This window comes from Lontra canadensis, unplaced genomic scaffold (assembly GCF_010015895.1).
Source record: "Lontra canadensis isolate GAN:19392208 unplaced genomic scaffold, GSC_riverotter_1.0 scaffold186, whole genome shotgun sequence".
NCBI classification, from domain to species: Eukaryota; Metazoa; Chordata; class Mammalia; order Carnivora; family Mustelidae; genus Lontra; species Lontra canadensis.
The window spans coordinates 45,818-61,587 of record NW_022631180.1 but is presented as its reverse complement, the minus strand read 5'-3'; the positions used below and the strand labels follow the sequence as shown (position 1 = coordinate 61,587).

General features: G+C 41.2%; 1 long non-coding RNA gene across 7 annotated transcripts in view; it reads left to right on the top strand.

The window, feature by feature from the left end:
- The first annotated feature begins 20 nt into the window (after positions 1 to 20).
- LOC116860878 overlaps positions 21 to 15,770 on the top strand; it is a 21,850-nt gene continuing 6,100 nt past the window's right edge. For 4 of the 7 annotated variants that reach the window (XR_004381357.1, XR_004381361.1, XR_004381360.1 and 1 more), the window contains exons 1-3: positions 21 to 115; positions 413 to 534; positions 1,791 to 1,893. This is a non-coding gene — a long non-coding RNA (uncharacterized LOC116860878). Of the gene's footprint in view, positions 166 to 412; positions 535 to 1,790; positions 1,894 to 10,870; positions 11,571 to 13,744; positions 13,881 to 15,770 lie in introns of those variants that run through there. The other 3 variants (XR_004381364.1, XR_004381359.1, XR_004381358.1) reach the window with 3 other exon arrangements.

Genomic DNA, 15,770 nt, shown 5'->3' with positions numbered 1-15,770 from the left:
CCGGAAGCGGAAGCCGCGCGGAGAGGCTCGTGTCAGTGGAAGTCGGGGTGTCGGCTGCCCGCCGCGGGAAGGCCTAGCGGTGCCTGCGGGAGGTGGAAAAGGAGGGGGGTCAGAGGTGAGAACCAGCTGGAGGAGTCAGGAACGAGAATGGACCCGGAGGGGCAGGTGTCTGAAATGTGGTCGTCCAGGTGACCGGAGGACTCCTCTGGAGAAAGAAGGCCGCGCATGCGCCTGGTGGAGCGCTGAAGCCCCATTGCCCGCAGGGCGCCGGCGGGAGCACAGGACGGTGGCTGTCCCGCCAGGCTCGGGGGCCGGCTCTGGCCACGCTTGCTGGTCCTGGGTGGGGCTGGGAGCCGCTGAGGGCAGGGCAAGGGCGGCTGCGGACTTTGAGCTACACTTATCCTCTCTTCAGGTCAGTCCAGAGAGAAGGTGGCGAGCTGAAGCGGCGGCCAGTTACGTGGCGGACCTGCGGGTCTCAGCTGGCACGTCACTTCCGACTGGTTGAGTTTTAGCCTTTTAACATTCCAGGATTAGGTAAGTTGTCCCTTCCCTGGGCTTCAAATGCTCTTCGCTCTACCCTCTCCAGGCGGGCTTAAAGACATTGTTTACCTCCCCCAGTGGAGTGAAAGTCTTGCCTTTCTGCTGCTCAGGTTTTTATCTTCAACTCGCTCGGCGGCTGACCGCAAGCAAGCTTGCAATAAACCGCGGTTAAAGTGGTTGCTGCCTAACGCTCATTCTTTCCACTTTGGAGGCTATGACTCCAGATTGTCCCAAAGAGCAGATGATGCTTGTGTGGGGACTCCAGACTTTTGCATTATAGCCTCCCTGCTTTCCTCTTCTACTGGAAGCTTTGGAGGCCTGTGACTTTGGAGGAAGAGCCTGCTGAAAGAAGTATGTTGAAACTAGGGATGAGATGCTGAAAAGAGGATGGAGCTGGGGAGGACCTAGTGCAGGGTAGAATAATGATGAGACTGGAGAGGAGTTGGTGCTAGGAGTGTCTGATATTGTTCATCAAAAAGTCAGCTTGTCCCACCTTCTCTCCCCCAATACTTGGCATGCAGAATGAAAGACATAGGCAAATTTTGGTGTACCCATTTCTAGGAGGAAATGGCTGAAGGGCCCATCTTGTTCCTGTGTAAGTTGTGATGTTTACAAACACAGTGTAGTCTTTAACCCTACATCCTGGGAGCCAGAAACTGTTTACTTGCAGAAAACATCAAATGTGCGAGGTATAGGGGATAGGGGTTTAGGATCAGGCATACTAATATAATTGGTCTCCTTGAGCTTTTTTTTCTGGTAGCCAATGATTTGAAGAGGATTAGACTTGGGAAAATTATTTTTCTCATTGTTATTTGACTGTTAGGAATTTTAGCTGTGGTAAAATTTAGTTTATAAAACGCCTCAATCTTTTTTTTTTTTTGAAATTTTATATAATTATTTGAGAGAGAGTGCACGAGAGAGAGAGAGAGAGAGAGATCAGGAGCACGTCAGAGGGAAAGGGAGAAGTGGAGACCCGGCTGAGCAGGGGGCCTGTTGAGGGACTCATCCCAGGACTCCAGGTATCATGACCCAGGGGGAATGCAGAAGGCTAACTGACTGAGCCACCTGGGTGCCCAAAACACCTCAGTTTTAAGATAGGGTAGTTTGAAAGCCACTAACTGAGGGGTCAGCCACTTTAGCTTTGCTTTGGAGGGAGGGTGGTGATGGTGAGGTTTGGTTCTGGTTTTGATTTGTTCATTTGTAACTTTTTAAAGTGTTGCTAGCATTCCATACTGGCTTTCTGTTTGTAGGTAACCATTCCGAGGAGGAAGAGTATTTCAAAAAGTCTGTGAAGAATGTGTTTGCCTGGAGACTGATTATTAACAAGATTTTATGCTGAATATGGAAGGAAAGGTGAGAGAATGTTTAGATAAAAATATAAAATTACGGGGCGCCTGGGTGGCTCAGTGGTTTAAGCCTCTGCCTTTGGGCCAGATCATGATCTCAGGGTCCTGGGATCGAGCCCTGCATCAAGCCCTGCATCTCTGCTCAGCAGGGAGCCTGATTCCCCCTCTCTCTCTGCCTGCCTCTCTGGCTACTTGTGATCTCTCTCTCTCTATCACATAAATAAATAAAATCTTAAAAAAAAATTATGTAGGGCATGTACTAGGATATAGAATAGGGGTTGGCAAATCTTTCCTGTAAAGAACCAGATAAGCTGTATTTTCTGCTTTGAGGCTCATACTTCCTCTGTATTTGTAGTGTGAAAACAGTGTTAGTACTAAATGAATGAGAATTGCTTTGTTCCAATAAAACTTCTTGTATGGACACTGAAATTTGAATTTCATATATCATAAAATACTTATTTTTCTTTTGATTTAACTCCTAATCATTTAAAAATGTAAAAACCATTTTTTTAAAAGATTTTGTTTATTTATTTGTCAGAGAGAGTGAGCACAGGTAGACAGAGTGGCAGGCAGAGGCAGAGGGAGAAGCAGGCTCCCTGCCGAGCAGGGAGCCCAATGCGGGACTCAATCCCAGGACGCTGGGATCATGACCTGAGCCGAAGGCAGCCGCTTAACCAACTGAGCCACCCAGGCGTCCCTGTAAAAACCATTTTTAGTTTGTAGGCCATATAAACACAGGTACCCCGATATAGAACAATAATGAAGTACCCAGGATGTTTCAAGAGAGAGTAATTGCGAACAAGGGTGAACACAATGTTGTGATATCTTATTTCTATCTGTGTGAAATATTACATAAAATAATAATAAAGGAAATCTTAAATCTTAACCCACATTTATTATGACTTGTGAAACTTGGTAAGTTGAGATTTATGAATATAGTAGGATATAAGTACATTCTTTTTTTTTTTTTTAAGATTTTATTTATTTATTTGACAGAGAGAGATCATAAGTAGGCAGAGAGGCAGGCAGAGAGAGAGAGAGAGGAGGAAGCAGGCTCCCTGCCAAGCAGAGAGCCCGATGCGGGGCTTGATCCCAGGACCCTGAGATCATGACCTGAGCCGAAGGCAGAGGCTTAACCCACTGAGCACCCAGGTGCCCCTACAAGTACATTCTTTAAACAAACTGTTTTCCTTGTTCAGAATTGAAAGGAATTGTAGTTCAGGGGACGGAATAATGCTGAGGTATAATGTTGATTTATTTATATCAAGGCATTTCCACCAAAGGAGTGTGCAAAAATGCATTACAGTAATGACATGGAGAATTAAAATAAAATATATACATTGTAATATATTTTTAAAAAATTTATACCTAAATTCAATTTAGTTAACATATAGTGTATTATTAGTTTCAGGGATAGAATTTAGTGATTCATCAGTTGCATGTAAGACCCAGTGCTCATTATATCAAGTGTCCTCAGTTACCCCATTCCGCACTTAATTCCCCTCCAGCAACCCTCAGTTTGTTCCCTGTAGTTTGGAGTCTCTTATGGTTTGTCTTCTCTGTATCTTACTTGTTTTCCTTCCCTTCCTCTGTGTTCATCTGTTTTGTTTAGAAAATTCCAGATAGGAATGAAATCATATGGTATTTGTCTTTCTCTGATTGACTTGTTTTGCATAGCCTAATACCCTCTAGTTCCATTCATTTTGTTGCAAATGGCAAGATTTCATTCTTTTTGATGGCAGAGTAATATTCCATATTGTATATATAACACATCTTTTTTTTTTCCTCTATAAGTGAAAAGCCAAATTGGGCTTTTTTTTTTTTTTTAAAGATTTTGTTTATTTTTGTGAGCGTGTACACATGATTGGGTGGTGGGGTGCAGAGGGAGAAGCAGATTCCTGCAGAGCCAGGAGCCCAATGTGAACTTGATCCCAGGACCCTGGAATCATGATCTGAACCGAAGGCAGACCCTTAACCAACTGAGCCACCCAGGTACCCTGGGCTTTTTTTTTTTTTTTCCAACTTAAAATCAATTTAATTAATATATGGTATATTATTATTTCTAGGGGTAGAATTTAGTGATTCATCAGTTGCATATAACACGCAGGGCTCATTATATCAAATGCCCTCCTTAATGCCCATCACCCAGTTACTCTATGCCCCCATCTACTTCCCCAACAGCAACTGTGTTTGTTTCCTAGAGTTAAGAGTCTTTTATGGTTTGTCTCCCTCTCTGATTCCGTCTTACTTTTTTTTTTCCTTTCCTTCCCCTATGTTTGCTTTATTTCATAAATTTAAATATTTCCACTAATGTGGATATGAATGAAAATAATATATTTGTTTTTTTAATGTCATTCTATTTTATTTTATTTATTTTTATTATTTTAGTTTAGCTTAGTTTCAGTATTCCAAGATTTATTGTTTATGCACCACACCCAGTGCTCCATGCAATATGTGCTCTCCTTATTACCCAGCACCAGGCTCACCCAACACCCTCCCATCCTCCTCCTCTCCAAAACCCTCAGTTTGTTTCTCAGAATCCACAGTCTCTCATAGTTCGTTAACACCTCCGATTTACCCCAATTCACTTCTCTCCAGCTCCCAGTGTCCTCTGTGTTATTCCTTATGCTCCAGAAGTAAGTGAAACCATATGATAATTGACTCTCTCTGCTTGACTTATTTTACTCAGCATAATCTCCAGTCCCGTCCATGTTGATACAAAAGTTGGGTATTCATCCTTTCTGATGGAAGCGTAATATTCCATTGTAAATATGGACCACATCTTTATCCATTCGTCTGTTGAAGGGCATCTTGGCTCTTTCCACAGTTTGGCGACTCGCCATTCCTGCTATGAACATTGGGGTACAGGTGGCTCTTCTTTTTTTTTTTTTTTTAAAGATTTTATTTATTTATTTGACAGAGATCACAAGTAGGCAGAGAGGCAGGCAGAGAGAGAGAGAGGAGAAGCAGGCTCCCTGCTGAGCAGAGAGCCCGATGTGGGGCTAGATCCCAGGACCCTGGGATCATGACCTGAGCCGAAGGCAGAGGCTTTAACCCACTGAGCCACCCAGGCGCCCCCAGGTGGCTCTTCTTTTAACTATATCTATATCTTTGGGGTGAATATCCAGTAGTGTAATTGCAGGGTCATAGGGTAACTCTGTTTTTTTTTTTTTTAAGATTTTATTTATTTATTTGACAGAGATCACGAGCAGGCAGAGAGGCAGGCAGAGAGAGAGAGGGGGAAGCAGGCTCCCCGCTGAGCAGAGAGCCTGACTCGGGGCTCGATCCCAGGACCCTGGGACCATGACCTGAGCCAAAGGCAGAGGCTTTAACCCACTGAGCTACCCAGGCGCCCCAGTAGCTCTGTTTTTAATTTCTTTTTTAAAAAATTTTATTTATTTTTTAAATTTCTTTTCAGTGTTCTAGAATTCATTGTTTATGCACCATACCCAGTGCTCCATGCAATACATGCCCTCCATAATACCCACCACCAGGCTCACCCAACCTCCCACCCCCCGCCCCTCCAAAACCCTCAGTTTGTTTTTCAGAGTCCACAGTTTCTCATGGTTCGTCTCCCCCTCCAATTTCCCCCAACTCCCTTCTCCTCTCCATCTCCCCATGTCCTCCGTTATTTTTTATGCTCCACAAATAAGTGAAACCATATGATAATTGACTCTCTATGATTGATTTATTTCACTCAGCATAATCTCTTCCAGTCCTGTCCATGTTGATACAAACGTGGGGTATTCATCCTTTCTGATGGAGGCGAAATACTCCATAGTATATATGGACAACATCTTCCTTATCCATTCGTCTGTTGCAGGACATCTTGGTTCTTTCCACAGTTTGGCGACTCTCACCATTGCTGCTATGAACATTGGGGTACAGATGGCCCTTCTTTTCACTACATCTGTATCTTTGGGATAAATACCCAGTAGTGCAATTGCAGGGACATAGGGAAGCTCTATTTTTAATTTCTTAAGGAATCTCCACACTGTTTTCCAAAGTGGCTGTACTAACTTGCATTCCCACCAACAGTGTAAGAGGGTTCCCCTTTCTCCACATCCTCTCCAACACATGTTGTTTATTGTCTTGTTAATTTTGGCCATTCTAACTGGTGTAAGGTGGTATTTCAGTGTGGTTTTGATTTGAATCTCTGTGATGGCTAATGATGATGAACATTTTTTTCATGTGTCTGTTAGCCATTTGTATGTCTTCATTGGAGAAGTGTCTGTTCATGTCTTCTGCCCATTTTTTGATGTGATTATCTGTTTTGTGTGTGTTGAGTTTGAGGGGTTCTTTATTAGATCTTGGATATCAGCCCTTTGTCTGCAGTGTCATTTGCAGATATCTTCTCCCATTCTCTGGGTTGCCTCTTTGTTTTGTTGACTGTTTCCTTAGTTGTGCAGAAGCTTTTGATCTTGATCAAGTCCCAAAGGTTCATTTTCCCTTTGTTTCCTTTGCCTTTGGAGACATATCTTGAAAGAAGTTGCTGTGGTTGATGTCAAAGAGGTTACTGCCTATGTTCTCTAGGATTTTGATAGATTCCTGCTTCACATTGAGGTCTTTTATCCATTTTGAGTTTATCTTTGTGTATGGTGTAAGAGAATGGTCGAGTTTCATTCTTCTATGCATAGCTGTCCAATTTTCTCAGCGCAGTTTATTGAGAGACTGTCTTTTTTCCACGGATATTTTTTCCTGCTTTGTGGAGGATTAGTTGATTATAGAGTTGAGGGTTCATATCTGGGCTCTCTACTCTCTTCCACTGGTCTATGTGTCTGTTTTTGTGCCAGTACCTTGCTGTCTTGGTGATCACAGCTTTGTAGTAAAGCTTGAAATCAGGCAACGTGGTGCTCCCAGTTTTGTTTTTCTTTTTCAACATTTCCTTAGCAATTTGGGGTCTCTTCTGATTCCATACAAATTTTAGGATTGTTTGTTCCAGCTCTTTGAAAAATGCCAGTGGAATTTTGATCAGAATGGCATTGGAAGTATAAATTGCTCTAGGCAGTATAGACATTTTAACAATGTTTATTCTTCCAATCCATGAGCATGGCCTACTTTTCCATCTTTTTGTGTCTTCAGTTTCTTTTTTGAGTATTCTGTAGTTCCTCGAGTACAGATCCTTTACCTCTTTGGTTAGGTTTATTCCCAGGTATCTTATGGTTTTTGGTGCTATAGTAAATGGAATCGATTCTCTCATTTCCCTTTCTGTGTTTTCATTGTTAGTGTATAGGAAAGCAACTGACTTCTGTACGTTGATTTTGTATACTACTTCATTACTGAATTGCTGTATGAGTTCTAGTAGTTGGGGGTGGAGTCTTTTGGGTTTTGCATAGAAAGTATCATGTCCTTTGCAAAGCGAGAGAGTTTGACTTCTTCATTGCCAATTCGAATACCTTTTATTTCTTTTTGTTGTCTGATTGCTGTTGCTAGGACTTCTAATACTATGTTGAACAAGAGCGGCGAGAGTGGGCATCCTTGTGTTCCTGATCTCAAAGGGAAGGCTGTCAGCTTTTCCCCATTGAGGATGATACTCGTTGTGGGTTTTTCATAGATAGATTTTATAAAGTTGAGGAATGTTCCCTCTATCCTTATACTTTGAAGTGTTTTAATTAGATAAGGATGCTGTATCTTTTTTTTTCTTTTATTATGGTTTTTTTAAAATTTTTTTATTTTTTCAGCATAACAGTATTCATTATTTTTGCACCACACCCAGTGCTCCATGCAATCCGTGCCCTCTCCAATACCCACCACCTGGATCCCCCAACCTCCCACCCCCCGCCCCTTCAAAACCCTCAGATTGTTTTTCAGAGTCCATAGTCTCTCATGGTTCACCTCCCAAGGATGCTGTATCTTGTCAAATGTTTTTTCTGCATCAATTGAGAGGACCCGGTGGTTCTACTCTATTCTCCTACTGGTTTATTCTATCACATTGATTGATCTGTGAATGTTGAAGCACCCTTGCATCCCATGGATAAATCCCACCTGGTCATGGTGGATAATCTTTTTAATATACTGTTGGATCCTATTAGCTAGGATCTTGTTGAGAATCTTGGCATCCGTATTCATCAGGGATGTTGGTCTGAAATTCTCCTTTTTGATGGGTCTTTGCCTGGTTTCCTCTTAGGACCTCTTTTGCTGTATCCCACAGGTTTTGAACTGTCGTGTTTTCATTTTCATTTATTTCTGTTTGCTTTTTAAATTCTTCTTTAATTTCCTGGTTGACTCATTTATTCTTTAGAAGGATGCTTCTTAACCTCCATGTATTTGTTCCTTCCAGAATTTCTCTTGTGATTGAATTTTTAAGTGGGTAGTCTGAAAATATGCATGGTATAACCTCATTCTTTTGGTATTGGTTGAGGACAGATTTGTGACCCAGTGTGTGATGTATTTTGAAGAAAGTTCCATGTGCACTTGAGAGGAATGTGTATTCTGTTGCTTTAGGATGAAATACTCTGAATATATCTTTGAAGTCCATCTGGTCTAGTGCGTCATTCAAAGCCCTTATTTCCTTGTTGATCTTCTGCTTAGATGATCTGTCCATTGCTGTGAGTGGGGTGTTAAAGTCCCCTACTATTACTGTATTAGTATTAATGTGTTTCTTTAAGCTTGTTATTAATTGGTTTATATATTTGGCTGCTCCAAGTTAGGGGCATAAAGATTTATAATTGTTAGATCTTCTTGGTGGATAGACCCTTTTATTTCAATACTGTGTCCTCCTTCATCTCTTTACACTCTTTGTTTTAAAGTCTGATTTCTCCAGTGTAAGGATTGCTACCCCTGCTTTCTTTTGATGTCCGTTAGCATGATAAATTGTTCTCCACCCCTCACTTTCAATCTGGAGGTGTCTTTGGGTCTAAAATGAGTCTTTTGTAGACATCATATTAATGGGTCTTGTTTTTTATCCAATCTGATATCCTGTGTCTTTTGATTGGAGCATTTAGTCCATTTACATTGAGAAATTATTGAAAGATACCAGTTTAGTGGCATTGTATTACCTGTAAAGTCACTGTTACTGTAGATTATCTCTCTTCTTTTCTGAGCTTTGTTTCTTTTGGATGCTCTCTTTCTCAGGAAACCCCCTTTAATATTTCTTTCAGGGCTGATTTAGTGTTTACAAATTCCTTTAGTTTTTGTTTATCCTAGAAACTATCCCTTCTTCTATTCTGAATGACAGCCTTGTTAGATAAAGTTTTCTTGGCTGCATATTTTCCGTACTTTGCACAGTGAGTATGTGATGCCAGTCCTTTCTGGCCTGCCAGGTCTCTGTGGATGGGTCTCCTGTTAGTCAGATGTTTCTACCCTTGTAGGTTATGGACCTCTTGTCCCGAGCTGCTTTCAGGATTTTCTCTGAAATTTGCAAGCTTCACTATAATATGTGGAGGTGTTGACCTATTTTTATTGATTTTGAGGGGGGTTCTCTGTGCCTCCCAGACTTGATTTGCTGTTTCCTACCCCAGGTTAGGGAATTTCTCAGCCACAATCTGTTCATATAAACCTCTTGTCCCTCTCCTTTTTTTCCCGAGACACCTATTATTTTAATACTATTTTGCTTCATGGTATCGCTGATTTCTTGAATCTTTCCTTCATGAGCCAGTATGTTTCTCTCTTCCTCAGCTTCCTTAATCTCCATCATTTTGCCTTCTATAACTATCTCTTCTGCCTCGTTTAATCCTAGCTGTTAGGGCCTCCCTTTTTTACTGTATCTCAGTAATAGAATTTTTAATTTCAGCCTGATTAGATTTTAGTTCTTTTTTTTTCTCCAGTAAGGGCTTCTCTAGTGTCTTAGATGCTTTTTTAAACCCAGCTAATATCTTTATAATTGTTTTGAAAACTAGTTCTGACATCTTACTCAGATCCATATTGATTAAATCTCTGGCAGTGAGTACTACCTCCTGTTCTTTCTTTTGGGGTGTGTTTTTCTGTCTCATTATGTCCAGAAAAGAATAAATGAAAGAGAGAAAAAATAGAAAAATAACAACAACACCAGAAAAATACAAACTAAACAAACTAGAAGAAAAGCAGAAAGAAAACAAAATAAAAAAATCAAACAAGAAGTAAAATGGAACAGAACAATAAACTAGATCCTGGGTGTATTTTGGTCTTTGTGTTAAAGGAATCTAGATCCCAAAAGAGGAAAGAAAAAAGAACTTTCATGTATACTAAAATAAAATGAAAAGAAACTAAAAACAAGGAACATATATTTTATATATATATTATATATATTTATAAACATATATGTTATATATGTATATAAAATAAACATTTTATATATATATAAATTAAATAAACATAAAATATATATTTCTCTCTCTCTCTATATATATATATATAAAGAATTAGGGGCGCCTGGGTGGCTCAGTCGGTTAGACAGCTGTCTTTGTCTCAGGTCATGATCCCTGATGGAGTACTGGGATGGAGCCCTACATTGGGTTCCCTGTTCAGCAGAGAGCCTGCTTCCCCGCTCCCTCTGCCTGCTGTCGTACCTACTTGTGCCCTCTCTTTGTGCCAAATAAATAAAATCTAAAAAAAGAATAAAAAAATTAATAAATTAAGAAAATTACTTAAGAAAAAACTAAGAGATTACAGAGTAATAAAAAAGCCACTAATGCTACGTACTGTTTTTCCCGCTAGCTGAATTTTTGCAGTTCTCTATGATCTATAAATTTGGTGTTAGCCGGATGTTCCTGCTTGTCTTCTGGACGTGGGGCCTGTGTTGTTGCCCTGGTGAAATGTTGGCCCCTTTGTCAGGGGTTCCCAGCTCAGTGTAAGCAGCTCCAGATTGCACTGTATGGCACTGTTTTGCTCCCTGAAGGCTTTCAGCACCACTTGGGATGAAAATGGCAGCACCCCAGTCTCTAGCCCGAGCTGAAAGTTCACACCCCCACTCTCAGTGAGCCCTCACAGAAAAGCACTCAATCACTCTGTCTCCCTGGTTTCTGTGCTGTGTTCACCCAGCCTATGACTGAACGTTTTTATCTCAGGCACACAACCAAGTTTCCAGTCTCCTAACTTCACAGATTCCTGTGGTGTGGACTTGTGCCATTCCTCCCCGCTGAGGGAGGAGGGTCTTGCCAGGCTACTGCCTTTTACAAGGCCCCTGCTTGGAGAATGGTTGTACCATTGTGCAGCAGTTCATGGTTTATGGCAACATGGAACAAAAAACTGATTCCTAGACTGGTGTTTCGGCCAGCTTCCCTGAAACGACTGCATTCAGACATCCTGGCTTTTTCTGACCCCTGGTATCTTGTGACAACATTGTCCTACCTGGAATCCACCCCACTTTGCTACCAGAGCAACTTAAAGCCAGGGATGTCTCCAAGTGTAGCAGACTTCTAAAACTTAGGATTTTGTACTCCATTGCCTGTAAAATAGTTTCCGGTAGACCCCTTAAGCTCCCTCCTTTCCTTGGTTTATCTCCCAATATATCTCGCCCCGGATGCACATCTCTGCACTTTCTACCTTGTAAAAAGTGGTTGCTTTTTCTATTTGTAGAATTGCAGTAATTCTTTTCTCAGATCTCCAATTGATTTCATAGGTGTTCAGAATGATTTTGCAACGATCTAGTTGAATTCCAGGGACCAGACAAAATTAGGATCCCATACTCCTCTGCCATCTTAAATCCTACTGACCCATTTATTCTTTAGTAGGGTACTCTTTATCATCCATGTATTTGTGGTCCTTCCAAATTTTTTCTTGTGATTGAATTGAAGTTTTAAAGCATTGTGGTCTGAAAATATGCATGGTATAACCTTTTTTAAATTTAAATTCAATTTGCCACATTATAGTAGTTTTTGATATAATGTTCAATGAATCATTAGTTGCCATAATCTTAATCTTTTTGTACTGGTTGAAGACCTGATTTGTGACCCAGTGTGTAATCTGTTCTGGGGAATGTTCCATGTGCACTTGAGAGGAATGTGTATTCTGTTGCTTTAAGATGAAATACTCTGAATATATCTTTGAAGTCCATCTGGTCAAGTCTGTCATTTAAAGCCCTTATTTCCTTGTTAATCTTCTGCTTAGATGATCTGTCCTTTGCTTTGAGTGGGGCATTAAAGTCCCCTACTATTACTTTATTAGTATCAATGTATTTCTTTTTTTTTTTTTCTTAAGATTTTATTTATTTACTTGACAGATCACAAGTAGGCAGAGAGGCAGGCAGAGAGAGAGGGGGAAGCAGGCTCCCCACCGGGCAGAGAGCCCAATGCGGGGCTTGATCCCAGGACCCTGAGATCATGACCTGAGCTGAAGGCTTAACCCACTGAGCTCCATCAATGTGTTTCTTTAAGTTTGTTATTAATTGGTTTCTATATTTGGGTGCCCCATGTTAGGGACATAAACATTTACAATTGTTAGATCTTTTTGTTGGATAGACCCCTTTAATATGATGGTGTCCTTCTTTGTCTCTTCTTACAGTCTTTGGTTTAAAACCTTGTTCATGGGGCACCTGGGTGGCTCAGTCGTTGGGCATCTGCCTTCAGCTCTGGTTGTGATCCTGGGGTCCTGGGATCGAGACTGCTTGGTGGGAGGCCTGCTTCTCTCTCTCCCACTTCCCCTGCTCATGTTCCCTCTCTCGCTGTGTCTTTCTGTCAAATAAATAAATAAAATCTTAAAAAAAAATAAAACCTTGTTTGTCTGATACAAGTGTTGCTACTCCAGCTGCCTCTTCCTCCACACCTCATCTTCTGGGACCCCATTTACATGGATATTATTTTGCTTTATGGAATTGCTGAGTTTTCTGAATCTCCTTTGGTGATCTAATAGTTTCCTTTCTCTCTTTTTGGCTTTCTTATTTTTCATCATTTTATCTTATCACTGATTTGCTCTTCTGCTTCATTCATCCTTTTTTTTTTTTTTTTATAGCTTCCACTTGAGACTGCATCTCGGTAATAGCATTTTAAATTTCAGTCTGGCGGGACGCCTGGGTGGCTCAGTTGGTTGGACGACTGCCTTCGGCTCAGGTCATGATCCTGGGGTCCCGGGATCAAGTCCCACATCGGGCTCCCAGCTCCATGGGGAGTCTGCTTCTCCCTCTGACCTTCTCCTCGCTCATGCTCTCTCTCACTGTCTCGCTCTCAAATAAATAAATAAAATCTTTAAAAAAAAAAAAATTTCAGTCTGGCTAGATTTTAGTTCTTTTATCTCTGCAGTAGGGGATTCTCTAGTGTCTTCTATGCTTTTTTCAAGCCCAACTGGTATCTTTATACTCATTGTTTTAAATTCTAGTTCAGACATCTTAGTTACTTATCTGTATTGATTATATGTGCTGCCGAAGCAAGCACTCATCTGTATTGATTAAATCCCTGACAGCGAGTACTACCTCCTGTTCTTTCTCTGGGGGTGAGTTTTTCCACCTCGCCATTTGGAAAAGAAAAGAAGAAAGAAAGAAAAAACAATAAGAACAACAATGACAATGGAAAACAAACAAACAAACAAACAACAAAATCCAAACCAAACTGAAACAAAAGAAAAATCAACAAAAAAAACAAAAAATTAGATCCTGGGTTGTTTTGTTTTACTTGTTAAAAGAAACGAGATTCCAAGATAAGAAAGTAGAAAAACCTCTATACACATAAAAATGAAGTAGAATAAAATTCAACCAAAGGAAACACAAACTAAATATATATATATATGTGATATAAAAATTTAAAAAGAACAAAAAAATTTGAAAAAAATAGGAACATAACAAAAAATAATACTGAAAGCCTAAAGGCTAGAAAAACAATGCTATACAACTGTTTTCCCCAAGAGCTGAATCTTTGTAGCCTTCTATGATCCATAAACATGGTGCAAGCCAGTTGTGTGGCGCTGATTCTTAGATGTACTTGCTCTTGCAAATGTGCTTCTTTTGCCAGGAGGCTGGACTCAGTCTGAGTGGCTCCGGATTCCACTAGGTGGCACTGTTTTGCTCCCTGAAGGCTTTTGGCACCCATGCACAGGATGAAAATGGCGGGAGGCCTGCTTCTCCCTCTCCCACTCCCCCTGCTTGTGTTCCCTCTCTCACTGTGTCTCTCTCTGTCAAATAAATAAATAAAATATTAAAAAAAAAACAACAAAAAAACAAACTAACCCAAAACCTTGTTTGTCTGATAAAAGTGTTGCTACTTCAGCTGCCCCTTCCTCCCACACCTCATCTTCTGGGACCCCATTTGCATGGATATTATTTTGCTTTATGGAATTTCCCTAGCCCTTGAGCTGAGTTGTGTCCCCCACTCTTCAGTGAGCCTTCACAGAAAAGCAATCAATCACTCCTGTCTCCCTGGTTTCTCTCAGAACTCTGTGTTCACCCAGCATGTGACAGTGTTTTTATCTCAGGCACGCTGTTTTAAGTCACTAAATTTACAGACTCCTGCTACATGGACTTGCACTGTTCCTTCCTGCGGAGGATGGGAGGGCATCTCGCCATGTTTCTGCCTTTTGCTGGGCCCCTGCCTGGAGAGTGGATGCACAATGGTGGTGCAGTTCACAGTTTACGGCAACACAGAGCAGAAAACTGGCACCTAGACTTGTTGTTTTTGGCCGGCTTCCCATTCTTATTCCTGGGAACCTGCCACACTCAGGCACCCCTGTTCTTCTTGTGACCTCAGGGATCCTGAGACCACTCTGTCACACCTGGGATTCTGTCCCACCTTGCCACCTGAGTAGCTTTAAGTCAGGGACTTAGATCACTGTAGCAGACTTCTAAAAGTTACAGTTTTGCACCCTGCAAAATCATGCACATTCTTTGCACCCTGCAATTCTTCCAGCTGACTTCCTGATTGTACCTGCTCTCCAAGGTGAGAGGTGAGACAAAGCTTAGCCTCTTTCTTGCTCATGGCATTTCCTCTCACCCTGCCTTTGCTCCCTCCTGGAGTCTCCCTGATGGAGTGAGAGGAAAGCAAGTAGGATGGTAGGAACTTGACTTTCATGTTGTAAAGAGAAAATAAAACAGATGAACAAAGGGAAGGAAAAATAAGATAAAAATACAGAGGGAGCAAACCATAAGAGATTCTTAACTATAGGAAACAAACTGAGGGTAGCTGGAGGGAAGGTGGATGGGGGGATGGGATAACTGGGTGATGGGTTTTGAGGGAGGGCACTTGAAGTAATGAGCACTGGGTGTTATATGCCACTGATTAATCACTAAGTTCTACCCCTGAGACTAATAATACACTGTATGTTAACTAAATGGAATTTGTATGGATAAAAAGAAAAAAAAAAGGATGTCTGTCCTCAAGAAAGAGAAGGACTGCCTTATGGGGAGGACCGAGTACCTTGTGAGCCGGTAGACTGGAGGCTCAGTGTGTTGCTAGATGTAGGCAGGAGGCTGGCTTACTTTCTGGTCTTTCCAACACAGCTACTTGCTTTAGCAAAGCTAGCAAGTGGAGAAGATAGTAGAAAGTCAGCTGGCAAAATGGAAGTCATGATTATATATATTCCAAGATCACCACTGCCACATTTTATTGGTTGGAATATATTCCGGGTCCTGCCCACACTCAGTAGGAGGAGATTCCACAGGAATTGGGGACCATTGGCCTTACTATAGAATCTGTCTGCATGGGGATGTTCCAGGTGACAGATGACAGGAATGGAGGGTAGCAAGGTCTCTGCACTGCACATGCTCATACACAGGGTGCACAATCACCGAACAAGATAATTATCAACTCTGGGTTTGATATTGGACCAGATGATTTGCAGAGCTAAGCTGTGTTATCCAAGCAGGGTCCTAGATACAAGAATCATGGCTTTCACTTGGAAAGATCTGTCTCAGCTTTATGGAGAGATCGCCCTCCCTAAGTATTTCCACCTTCCCTTGTCAGACCTTCTAAATCTCTAGGAAAGCATCATAACTAGTTCAGTTTGGAACCATTTTTTTTTTTTTTTTTTTTTTTTTTTTTTTTT